At 38.0% G+C, this 12,198-nt stretch overlaps 1 long non-coding RNA gene across 1 annotated transcript; it reads right to left on the bottom strand.

Moving 5' to 3' along the window:
* Positions 1-1,881: 1,881 nt before the first annotated feature.
* LOC140522171 (uncharacterized) lies at positions 1,882-10,962 on the bottom strand. The gene is made up of 3 exons (XR_011973242.1): positions 10,840-10,962; positions 9,380-9,475; positions 1,882-5,557 (listed from the first exon to the last, which is right to left on the bottom strand). It is a non-coding gene; the product is annotated as an uncharacterized lncRNA (long non-coding RNA).
* Positions 10,963-12,198: the final 1,236 nt, after the last annotated feature.

Genomic DNA, 12,198 nt, shown 5'->3' with positions numbered 1-12,198 from the left:
AGTCCCTGAAGAACATCCCAGAGAAGGAAAATCTACAAGTCTTTCCTACTTTACCCAAAAGGTCTGTAATTTTTTTTAAAGTTTTAGACAAAATATATCCCATGAAACAAATAGCAGTTTTTAAAGACTGTAACCACATTCCCTAACAGTTTATGTCATCATTTCAGAGCATCCAGAAATAAAGAGAAGTTGATTTCCAAAGAATACAATTGCATCACCCTCTGGTATGATTTTTAAAGTAAATATTACTTATCAAATGATTTCCCAAAATCACAATTAAATTTTGAAGCATAATTATAACAAAAGCAACATTACAGATTTAAAGCACATCTTAGTATTTTGACAAGACAATTTTAAAGCAAAACCTTGATATCAATCGAAAGATATCAGTTCACACAATTCACAAAATTTTCATATTACAAAGAAAATCACTTTACCCAGCTTTTTTTCTTGATTTTGATACTCTTGACTGATTTTGGTCAGTTATCAAAACATTTACATGAGAACATTTTGTGCCAGCAAAGACCAAGAAAACAAGTGAGCACCCACCAATATTCAATTATTGAATAGCTCAAGAAATTATAGTTGATAAATTCAAAGGAATATTATTGAAGAATGAGAAATGTCAGAATTTCAGGGGGAAAAATCTATAACATTTATAGGGATTTTAGCACAATACTTTGTTGTGGATATTTAATGAAGTCTCTTAAACTGGGAAATCTAATGAGGTCTTGAGCAAGAGGCCTAACTTTGCTAATTAAATCCCTAAGTTTTACCTCCAGTGAAATTTTTCCAATGTATACTCAATTACTGTTCAAATTCAAGGCAAATCATTCAACATCACAGTAATAAGCCTGTCTTCCAAGCCCTGACTCAAAAGAGGCCAAACTTGTTTAATTCTATGAAAGCCCAAAACAATTTCCAGGGAAAAGGCAGAAGTGGTGAAGTTCTATACAATCAGTCAAAATGTGACCAGGGGATGTCTGAGGATCAGATTGTTAGGTTCCTATTGAAAAATAAGACTCAAATTGAAAAAAAAAAATAGGGAAAATCATTACACCCTACAGGTATGACCTACATAACATTACTTATGGACAGGAATTGGAAGTGATGCATATATTAAGGGGATTAGATCTAGGTGGTAGATTGCCTGAAGAACCATAGACAGAGCTTCCTAAAATTGAAAGGGAAGCAGCAACTAAATGTATTCCAAAGAAAAAGAAGAGCAAGAAAGCAAAATGCCTGTTTGATGAGGCTTTACAAGTAGATAAGGAAAGAAGGAAAGGGAAGGAGAAAAGAAAATGGGAGAAGATAAACCCAAATGAATTCACAATTCCAGAGAAAAGGAATGAGAGATAAGAAGGTATTCTTGAATGAGAAACGCAAAGAAATAGAAGAAAACTATTGAATGGGAAAGACAAGATCTTTTAAAGAAAATGTGAGCTATGGAGGGAATATTTCTTGCAAAAACAGACATGAACACTTCTGGATCTAAGATGGGAAGGTGAGGAGGTAACGTTCCTGGGCTTTTCCAAATTCCCTTCCAAAAAGTCTTGCAAAAATGGCTCAGAAGCAATTTTGGAACAGTGAAGTAGATTACCAGCTAGGACAGCTTGGAGAGGGAACAGAAAAGGTGACCCACTGGAATTGTAGAGTTCAGTTAAGAGAGCAAGCCAGTGGCAGGATTCATTCTAGGGAGCCATGGAATATTTAGGGGAGTCATGAGAAAATTTGGCATTTCAGAGATAAATTGAATCCATTTTTTAAATTAAAGTATTTTATTTGTTTTCAGTGTTCTACAGACACTTCTATATATCTTAGATTTTTCCCCTCCTTCCCCCTTCTTCACCTACCCTCCCCAAGCCCTCCCTGAGGCAACATACAATCTTACATAGGTTCTACACATATATTTCTATTAAATACATTTTCACCTTAGTCATATTGCAAAGAATTAAAATGAATGGGAGAAACCATAAAAGAAAACAAAACATAATACAAAAGGAAATGGTCTGCTTTGATCCACAATTCAATTTGATAGTTCTTTCTTGAGATGTGAAAAAGGTTTTTTCTCTAGAGTCCATTGGGAATTTTTGAAGTCCTTGCATTACAATGAAGTACAAAGTCTACCAGAAAAATTCCTTGCACACTGTGGTTGCTGCTGTGTACAAATTTCTCCTGGTTCTGCTCCTTTCACTCAGCATTAGTTCATACAAGTCTTTCCAGGACACTCTGAAGTCTTTGTGTTCATCATTTCTTATAGCACAATAGTATTCCATTACATTCATATACCACAGCTTGTTGAGTCATTCTCCAGTTGATGGGCATCCTCTTGATTTCTAGCTTTTGGCCACCACAAAGAGAGCTGTTATAAATATTTTTGTACATGTGGGACCCTTTCTCCTTTCTACGATGTCTTTTGGATACAGTCCCAGAAGCGATACTGCTGGGCCAAAGGATATGCACATTTTTGTAGTCCTTTGGGCATAGTTCCAAATTTCTCTCCAGAATGGTTGAATTACCTCACAGCTCCACCAACAATGAATTAATGTTCCAACTCTCCCACATTTTCTCCAACATTTATCATCTTCCTGTTTTGTCATGTTAGCCAATCTGATCAGTATGATGAGGTACCTCAGAGTTGTTTTGATTTGCACCTCTCTAATCAAACGTGAGTTAGAGCATTTTTTCACATGACTATATATAGCTTTGATTTCTTCCTCTGAAAACTCCTAGTTCATGACTTTTGACCATTTATCAATTGGGGAATGACTTGTATTCTTGTACATTTGACTCAGTTCTCTACATATTTTAGAAATGAGGCCTTTATCACAGACACTAGTTGAAGTATTCTTTCTCAGTTTTCTGCTTTCTTCCTAATCTTGATTTCACTGGTTTTGTTTGTGCAAAAAAGATTTCAATTTAATGTAAATGTTCTCTCTCTCTTATTTTGTCAAAAATTTCTCCATTCTCCACAAATCTGACAAATACACTATTCCTTGCTCCCCTCATTTACTTATACTATCAATCTTTATACCTAGATCATGAATCCATCTGGACTTTATTCTTGTGTACAGTGTCAGCCATCTGTTCATGCCCAGTTTCCACCACACTGTTATTGAGTTTTCCCAGCAATTCTTGTCAAAGAGTGAGTTCTTATCCCAGTAGATTGCTATATTCGTTGACTACTGCATCTTGCGTACCTAACCTATTCCACTAGTCTACCCCTGTTTCTTAGCCAGTATCAAGTGGTTTTGATGATTGCTGCTTTATACTACAATTTGAGGTCTAGTAGGGCTAGGTCACCTTCCCTAGCATTTCTTTTCATTAGTTCCCTTAATATTCTGGAACTTTTGTTCTTCCAGATGAACAACACTATCTTTTCTAGCTCTAGAAAATAATTATCTGGTAGTTTGATTGGTGTGGCACTGAATAAGCAAATTAATTTAGATAGAGTTGTCATTTTTATGATATTAGCTCAGTCTACCCACAAACAACTGATGTTTTTTCACATACTTAGATTTGATTTTATTTGTGTGAAAAGTGCTTTGTAATTGTGTTCATATAGCCCCTGGGTTTGTTTTGGTAGGTAGACTCCCAGATATTTTATAGTGTCTACAGTAGCTTTATAAAGGATTTCTCTTTCTATCTCTTGATGTTGGGTTTTGTTAATAATATATAGAAATGCAGATGATTTATGTCTGTTTCTTTTGTGACTTGCAACTTTTCCAAAATTATTTATTACTTTAGGTAGTTAATTCAATCCATTTTTAGAGCTTCATTTACTATATGAACTATGCAATGTCTAGTGAGATGTGTGCTACAGGGAGAGACCATTTCCCCATTAATTAGATTCACGAAATTTATCTTCAGGAAGATTTCTCCTGTGTACACAGTGGAGTATACAAACAAATTTATGAGATTCAGACGATGGTCTTCCCACCATTATTGCTTTTATTAGCCTTCCTTCCAGTGTGAATTCTGTGGCGAATAATGAGCTACCTCTTCCAGAAAAAGGCTGGTCCTCATTGAGGACATTCATTAGTTTTCTTTCCACTAGGAATACTTGGTGAGAAGGAAAAGATAATCTGCAGCTGCACACCTTCCCAGCAGTCCAGATAGGGCTTATGTGCAAGGTGAAAGTTCTCATGTCTAAAAAGCTCTACTGCCCATCTGAATGGCTTTCCACATTCATTACAGGAATGTGGTTTCTATTTCATGTGAATTTTGTTGGGAAATAATAGGTGACTTTAGCTTGAACACATGTCCTGTTGATTATATTAATGAGATATGCCCTCTAAAATATATTGTCTCATGTGAAATGATTATTTATTTCATATTAATAACCAGTTAGTGAATTAGGATTAACCTATTTCCCTCTTTCTATTTCCTTATTCAGAAATCATGCCCTGTAGTTGATTCAGCTAGCCTGAAGGGCAGGGCAAGTATGAGGATGAGATAAAATCTTTGGCAAGATTTAGTCAACTAGGAAAGTTTAGATCTGACCAAAATTTAGAGATTTTACTCCAGGTAATCTAGACTTTTACTCTGGATTTTGCTCTGGCCCAAAGTCAGAAAGGTCTGAGAGGAAGTGGACTTCCCTCTTTTCCAGATTGCACTAGGCAAGGGTGATCTGGATAGAAAGAAGTCTCTTTGTCAAAGACTGAGTCAAGTCATGTCCCCAACCCCTCATTAGAATAAGTCCATCTCTCTTTATAATACTCATCATCATTAAGTTAAAAGCAATCAGAATTAATTTATGCCTCTTGATAACATCCACTTACCTGAGGGCATGTAATTGTTCATCAACTTCCATGATTCAACTTTCATTTCCAAGACATAGCTACTTAATCATATTTTTATTAATGATTCACTAGTCATAATTAATTAAATGATCACCCCAAAATTATGTCTCTTAGACTTTGTTTTCATCAAATTTTTACAGTAAGGGGAGCTTGTACATAAAAGATTTTTATCACATTGAGTTTCATTCCAGTGTGGATTCTCTGGTGTATAGCAAATGTGGAGTTGTATCTGAAAGTTTCTCCACATTGATTACATTCGTAAGATTTCTCTCCAGTGTGGATTCTCTAAAGTTCAGCAAGTTTGGAATTGCCTCTGAAAGCCTTTCCACTTTCATCACATGCATATGTTTTCTCTCCAGTGTGGATTCTCTGATGTACTACAAGACAGGAGCAGTGTGTGAATGTCTTTTCACACTGATTACATTGATAGATTTTCTTATCATTGTGAATACTGCAATGAATAACGAAAGATGACTGTTGACTGAAAGGTCAAACACATTCATGACATTCATGTGCTTTCTCTCCAGTATGAGTTTTTTGACAGAAAATAAGAGATGACTGTTGACTCATGTCTTTTCCACAATGATGACAATCATAAGTTTTCTCTCCTGTGTGGATTCTGTGAAATGCAGCACAGATTTCTCTCCCATTGAAGTCACAGGGACCATCCCTCATTAAGATTTCTTGGTGAGTTTCTTTCACAGAAAGCCTTACCTTTTCATTAGTCTCTTTCATGTCAGCTCTAATCTTTTCTTCTGCAAGAAACAAACAGTAAAACATATATACAGAGACACATATACACACATATATAATTATAATCCCTTCCCTCCATTGCAAGAAAGTAAACTAACTAATCTGTATACTATTTCTCCAGGTAAACGGAAAAGTCTTCACATTTAAATGGATGGAATCAATCATTTGAAAATGCCATTATCTAAAGAACATCACAAATAATCACATCAGATCATAAACACCTGTGATACTGGCAGACTCAGCAATCTCCTTACATTCTTAAGTAAGGTCATGAGTTCAGAATGACTGAGTGACCAGACCAATATCCCTGCAGCTGAAACTCGACCTCCACCCATCCAAATTGGCACGTTCCCTCTAAAGAAGTAGATAGCCTTTCTCCATCCTGCTTGCTATTGTTTTTAAGAAACAATTATTTCTGCATGTTTGACTTTTCTCTCCCTTTCTTTGAGTCATCCTATTCTTTGAGACACAAAAATATTGAAATGACTCCAATTCATAACCCTAAAATGGGGCTTGAAGTTCAAGGGAGAAGAGACAATAAATGTGTCAGACTTCACTGTTGCCTTATTTTATGAAATTGCCATGGCAACTTGAGCAACCACCAACTTGATCAGTCAGCAATCATCAACATTGGGCCAAAGCCTCCACTAGTAAGAAGTTTAAGACTCACTGAAGGCTTAGATGATAGTGAGACTGTATTATCAATGAAATATTTTAAAATTAAAACATGTATTTTTAAAAAGAAAATAGTATTATGCATGTAATAGACAACAGTATACTGTGAACAGGACTTTTATAGGAACTGAAGAAACAAAAATTCTGGTGACTCACTTGATTGCAATATTCACTTGACTGTGGAGCTTTGTAATTGACCCTGCAACATCTCTGAGGTATTTCTGAAATTTTTCTCATTCTTGTTTTGATTTTGATGTTTTTCCCTAATTCTGCTCTCCTTCACCATTACCAGCTTCACTCCTTGAGGTCCCTCATATATCATTCTATCCCGTTGTACTAGATGTCTTTCCACTTCCAAACACTCTCCTTTCCCTGGATGAGCTGAGACCAAGGTTTCTGATCTCTTGCTTCTTCTCAACCATCTCCATGTTTCTATGCCAGATTGAGAGCTCCTTGACACCAGGGACTGGCTTTTCCCTTCCTAAAGTTTGGTGAGTTGCCTAGAAAACTAGAGGTGCTTAATCCACGTTCATTGACTGATTGATAGGGTCCAAGGCTGACACCAGGCCCAATCTTCTACCTTAATCCCTGCATTCTGGACTGTGTCTTATTAGGCAAATGCAGGTTCTAGCCTCAGCTCTTTCTCTCTCTCTTTCTTGCACTTTATTTCCTATTTGAATGACTTTTAGTTATTGCTAACCCTGATGGAACCTAACCTGACTTGTAGCAGAAGATTGCAGAAACTGCTTTAGCAGCTCCTGAAGCATCTCCTGCTATGGGACATTAGGGAATGTCTACTTCCCTGTTCCCCAAATGGAAAGTGCCTGTCAGCTCAATGAATCTGGTCTTGGATTAATTACAAGTAACGAAACAGCCTTTAGTAGTACTTAGATGCTGCTGAAAAGAGAGAAAATCATAAAACCAGACAGCTTGGGTCCACAATTACTCAAATTTCAGAGTGGACCTCCCTGTGGCAAGGATATCATTTGCCATCTCCCTAACTTACTCTCTTATGGTAGCTAGGGGGTGCAGTGAAGAGAATACTGCTTAGGAAGACTCAGGTTCAAATCCAACCTCAGACATTTAATAGCTTTGTGACCCTGGGCAAGTCACTTGGACCTCTTGCCCTAGATTTCTTCATCTGTAAAATGAGCCTGAAAAGGAAATGGCAAATCACTCCAATGGATTTGCCAAGAAAACCAAAATGGGATGATGAAAAGTCGAAAAGGACTGAAAACCACATGACTGACTCCCTACCTCATTCACGACAGCAACTTTTCCAATTATTTTCACTCTTTCCCAACTCTTCCTTATTGATTGCTCCCACTTTCCACCCCCCACTCTCCTTCTCAGTAGAGAAATGTGCCTTCTATTTTTTCTTTGAAATAATTGGATATTTATCAAGAGCTATCTTGTGCTCCTGCTCTGTCATACATTAAGTGCTGTTATTTTTTCATTTTTGATATCCCCAACAGAGGAAATTGTTCTAGTTCTGCTAGTTAAGCAAACTCCTTTCCATGTGTAAATCATCCCACTTCAGGACATCATCTTCCTCAGTATGCTGCCCTTACAGCATTCTCTTTTTTCACTACTTCTCTGTCTCTCCCACACTGATCCCTTCCCTACTGACACAAGTGCCTATGGTCACATGGTCCATTCAATCCAAGAGATATTTTCCAAGATCTTTCTTCCATTTCTTGGCTAAAAAGTTGGAGATGTCCAATTACAACTGGTGTCTCCAATTCCTTTGCTCTGCTTTCTCCGAAATTCTAGGTAGCCTAGCTCCCAATTTCATTGTTCAGCTGAAATTGCTCTCTCCAAAACTACCAAAAATTTAAAAGTCAATAAATCCACTTGCCACTTTTTCGTCCTCATCCTTCTTGCCTGCAGCCTTTGACATTCAATCAATCTCCCTGTTTATCTCCCCCCTCTCTGTTTTACTGATACTCCTCTTATTGTTCCCCCAATAAAGCTCATTCTATTTCCCCCAACCCTCAATCTTCCTCCTTTCAGAATGTTCTCCAAGGCATCCTCCCAGTAGGACAGACTCACAAATGAGGGGTCATACACGCCTCACTGACTCTCAAACACACAATCCTGACCCCCATATTCAATCTGCTACAAATACCTATGACTCAACCCAGATAGCATCTCTCCCATACACCCCCTTCTCTGCCAACACTGCCACTGTCTGGCTTCAGGCCCCAAATACCTCCCATCTGAGGCATTTCAAGAACATTCTACTTGCTCCAACTGCCTCAAGTCTCCCCCCACTCCAGTCATTCCTCCACATACTTATCAAAGATTATCTTCCTAAACTTCTTGATTGATCAGGTTACCATGTCCTCAACATCCTCCTGTGGCTCCCCAGGAAAAGGATCAAATAAAAATCATCTCTAAGGCTATTAATCACCTACCCTTTTTTTTTGCCTATCACTCTCTTACTCTTCTAATTTCCTTTCACCCATCAAACATGCTATAATCCAGTGGTATAGGCCTCTGTTCTCTTCCATCAACAGAAAGGACACTCCACCCCCTGACTGGGATTTCCATGCCAGCTTCCATGAAGCCCCATCTAGAGCCTACCTCCACAATAATAAGCCTTTCCAGTCCTTCTTCATTGTAGTGCCTTCACTCTCTCAATGAGTTCCAATTTGTCGTTTCCATAACAAGTTTCTACATTGGTGGGGGCATGTCCTCTGCCCAACCAATCTGTGAACTCCAGGAGAGCAGGGGATGTTCCTTGTATCTCTTTATATCCATGGTGCTCAGCAGAGAGTCTGGCCCATAGCAGAAACTTATTAAATGTTCACTGACTTAAGAAAAGCCTAAGAAAGTATCCATATTGGAAAGCCTAACCACCTTTTTCACTTTCAAGGAAGGTCCATGCCCACAAATTCAAAACAATGAATTTTTTTAAGAACATACATTTATCAGTAGAAGACAGCTTAATGACCATGGTGTCCAACTTCCTTATTTTGCAGAAGAGGATACTGAGACTCAGTGGGATTAAGTGATTTGTCCACAGACCCACTGCCAGAAGTGTCTGAAGAAAAATTCTAAATCAAGTACTCCTGCTTCCATACCTAGCACTTACTTTGCCATAATAAAAATCACAGCTCTCATATAACTGCTTTTGCCTCACTCACCTGGACAGCAGCTCCTCAGGTTTTCTTGTTCCAGATTCCGTGGTGATTCCCTTTCCTCAATATAAGAAAGCAAATATTCTTCGGGAATTGGAAGCCCTGAGCATGGGGAAACAGGGATGAGCATGGAGAAAAAGATGTAAGTTTGTCTGCTTTACGGAAAAGAGTGTACATACAAAGTTACTCCATTTTGAGAATCACTTCATCACGTTCACAATATATGGCTTGTTTTTCCATTAATAGTTGTAATGCAAGTAACCAATAGAGAATATGCCAGATCTTCCTTGAGCTCCAGCAAATGAGTCTTTGATGTATATCAGCTTTGGTTCTGTCTCCTACTCAACTCCTCACTCCCTGAAACCTATAAAAATCTTGGTACTGTTCATTGAGGGATTCATTACCTCTTCTGGTGAGATTCTCCTGTTGGGAAACACAATGAACCATACTTAGTCAAATTCTGATTCTTGGCAAGTCTGCTGTTCCTGCCATTGATGGGGGTATGAGATCAAGGAGCACAGGATGGTTCCCAGATTTCTTTAAATGTGGTTTCCATAGCATTTATATTGGGAAACATTGGGGAGAGGTGTGGGAGAAGATCATGGAGCCAATTTGGAATCAGAAAATTGGATCTTGTTGCATCTTCTTCATAGGAGGATGGTCTCATTGCATAGATTTCATTATCTAGAATTTAGAGGCAGCCTGTTGTGCAGAGGAGAGAACTCTGGGCCTGGACTAAGAAATATCAGGGTTTAAATCTAGCCTCAGATTCTAGCTGTGTACCTCTGAAAAGTTCACTTAACCTCTGTTTTCTTCAGTTATGCCAAATGTCAAATGGGGATAATAATATCACCTAATAACATAATATTTACAGAAAACACTTAGAACAGCACCTGTTGGAAATCAGTTGAATAGAAAGGTTTATCCCCTTCCTTCCTTCCTCACTATCTGTACTGTAATGTGGAAAGCAAGTAAGGGAGATTGAGGACAAATGTGTCACACTACGCACAACTAGGAACTATGAGATATAAATTGTTGCTTCTCAAATAAAGGATATCCTAAATACTTGTCACTTCCCAAAGAGGAATGAGATGCAAAGAAAAGTCAGCTGAACAGTTTTCAGAGTTTTGGCAGGCAAAATTCCTGACCAAGGAAAGGTTAGATATTTGGGATTAGTTCTATGTCTGAGATGCTTCAACACTGATCTGATCTTTGACTTCAAGAAACCTAGAATTGGCAAGAGACAGCTTCAGAAACAACAAGGAAACTGTCATGCTATCTTCACACAATAAATATACTGAACTTTTATAGGAAAACCAGGCAGCAGGAGGACCCTGTCTCTTGGACATGGGAGATCAGCATATTTTTCTTTCTAGTAATTAAGAAGTGCTCCAGAACCAGCACACTGAGGGATAATGATATTCCCTTTGAAAGCAGACTGAAATAGGCCAGGAAAATGTCCTTACCCAAAAAGAGTAGATTGTGGGCATTCTCCAGCACGACCTCCTTGTAAAACTCCTTCTGAGGATGGTCTAAGAGGTCCCATTCCTCTGGAGTGAAGTCCTCAGACACATCCTGGAATGTCACCAGCTCCTAAACCATCGAGAGTCACAAGATTTTGACGTGAAAAAGACTCCAGAATTCAGGCAGTCTAAACCTCATCGAGTGAGAAGAGGAAACTGAAGGAGAAAAGGGGGACTGACCTAGAAGTCTTATCCTAGTTTAGTGAGAATCAACATTTAAAACCATAGACATTAAGTGCTCAATGAAAAATTGAGAAAAGTATTTGATAAGAACAGTTGGAATAAAGTTGAGGAATGTCTTACTATGTAATGTGTTTCTCTGTGGAATCCATGACAAGGTGTGTTTTATTTGTGAGATAGAAGGGTCTCTGGAGGAGAAAGAAAGACAGTGTGAAATTACTTCCACATCAGAAGTGATAAAAGCTAGGTTGTGAGATGCTGCAAGTACAATGTATTCTCGGGGCAGGTGTAGAATGTTTGATTATAGAAAACAGAGGAAAGAAAAAGAAAAGATCTATCTAATTTCTTGAAAGCCTGAAACACAATCTTGTCTAGATAAAACAAAAAGGATTCATAAGCCATACTAATTACAATCTGGAGTGAACTGAAAGATATTAAACTTTCCAGCCAAGTGAAGGGGAGTTATATATTGTTACACTTAGGGCTTGATATATGGCTATGATGTATCATGGCCAAAACATCTTATGCTTTCACTTTATGATTGCTTTCATTTGTCAATAACATATATTTCCTTATGAAAATGTTTAGTTACATAGTTGGTCATTTTTGTTGTTCTTTGTTCTCAAAGCAGACCAAAATGACATCATTATGTCAGGGTGGAAGTACAATATTTCCAACCATAGATGATCAGGCATTAAGAGAAGATAGAAGGCTCTACCACAATATTTCCAACCATAGATGATCAGGCATTAAGAGCAGATAGAAGACTCTACCACAAGTTGTGAAGAAATAGTCCATGTGAACGTTTAGTGGAGAGATGGCTCTGAATCTGCACATCTCATTAGTCTTTGGAGCTACTGCAATTCTGTTTTGCTAGTACAGTACAGTATGGCAAGTTCTTTGACATGGACAGGCCATCCTGGTTACTCTTTTGCCAGTGTCTCCATGTCTCACAATTGATTACAAAATTCTTCACAGAGACCTTAAGAACATCCTTGTATCACTTCTGACCACGTTGTGAGTGCCTTTTTTGCTTGTGTTCTCTGTGAAATATTCTTTTAAGAAAACATACTTTTGGCATTTGAACAACATGACCAGTCCTTCAGAGTTGTGCTCTCTGCA

The sequence above is a fragment of the Notamacropus eugenii genome, chromosome 1 (genome assembly GCF_028372415.1).
Source record: "Notamacropus eugenii isolate mMacEug1 chromosome 1, mMacEug1.pri_v2, whole genome shotgun sequence".
Taxonomy (NCBI): domain Eukaryota; kingdom Metazoa; phylum Chordata; class Mammalia; order Diprotodontia; family Macropodidae; genus Notamacropus; species Notamacropus eugenii.
Note: the sequence above shows the minus strand (reverse complement) of the source record. Positions and strands in the feature narration are given on the sequence as shown.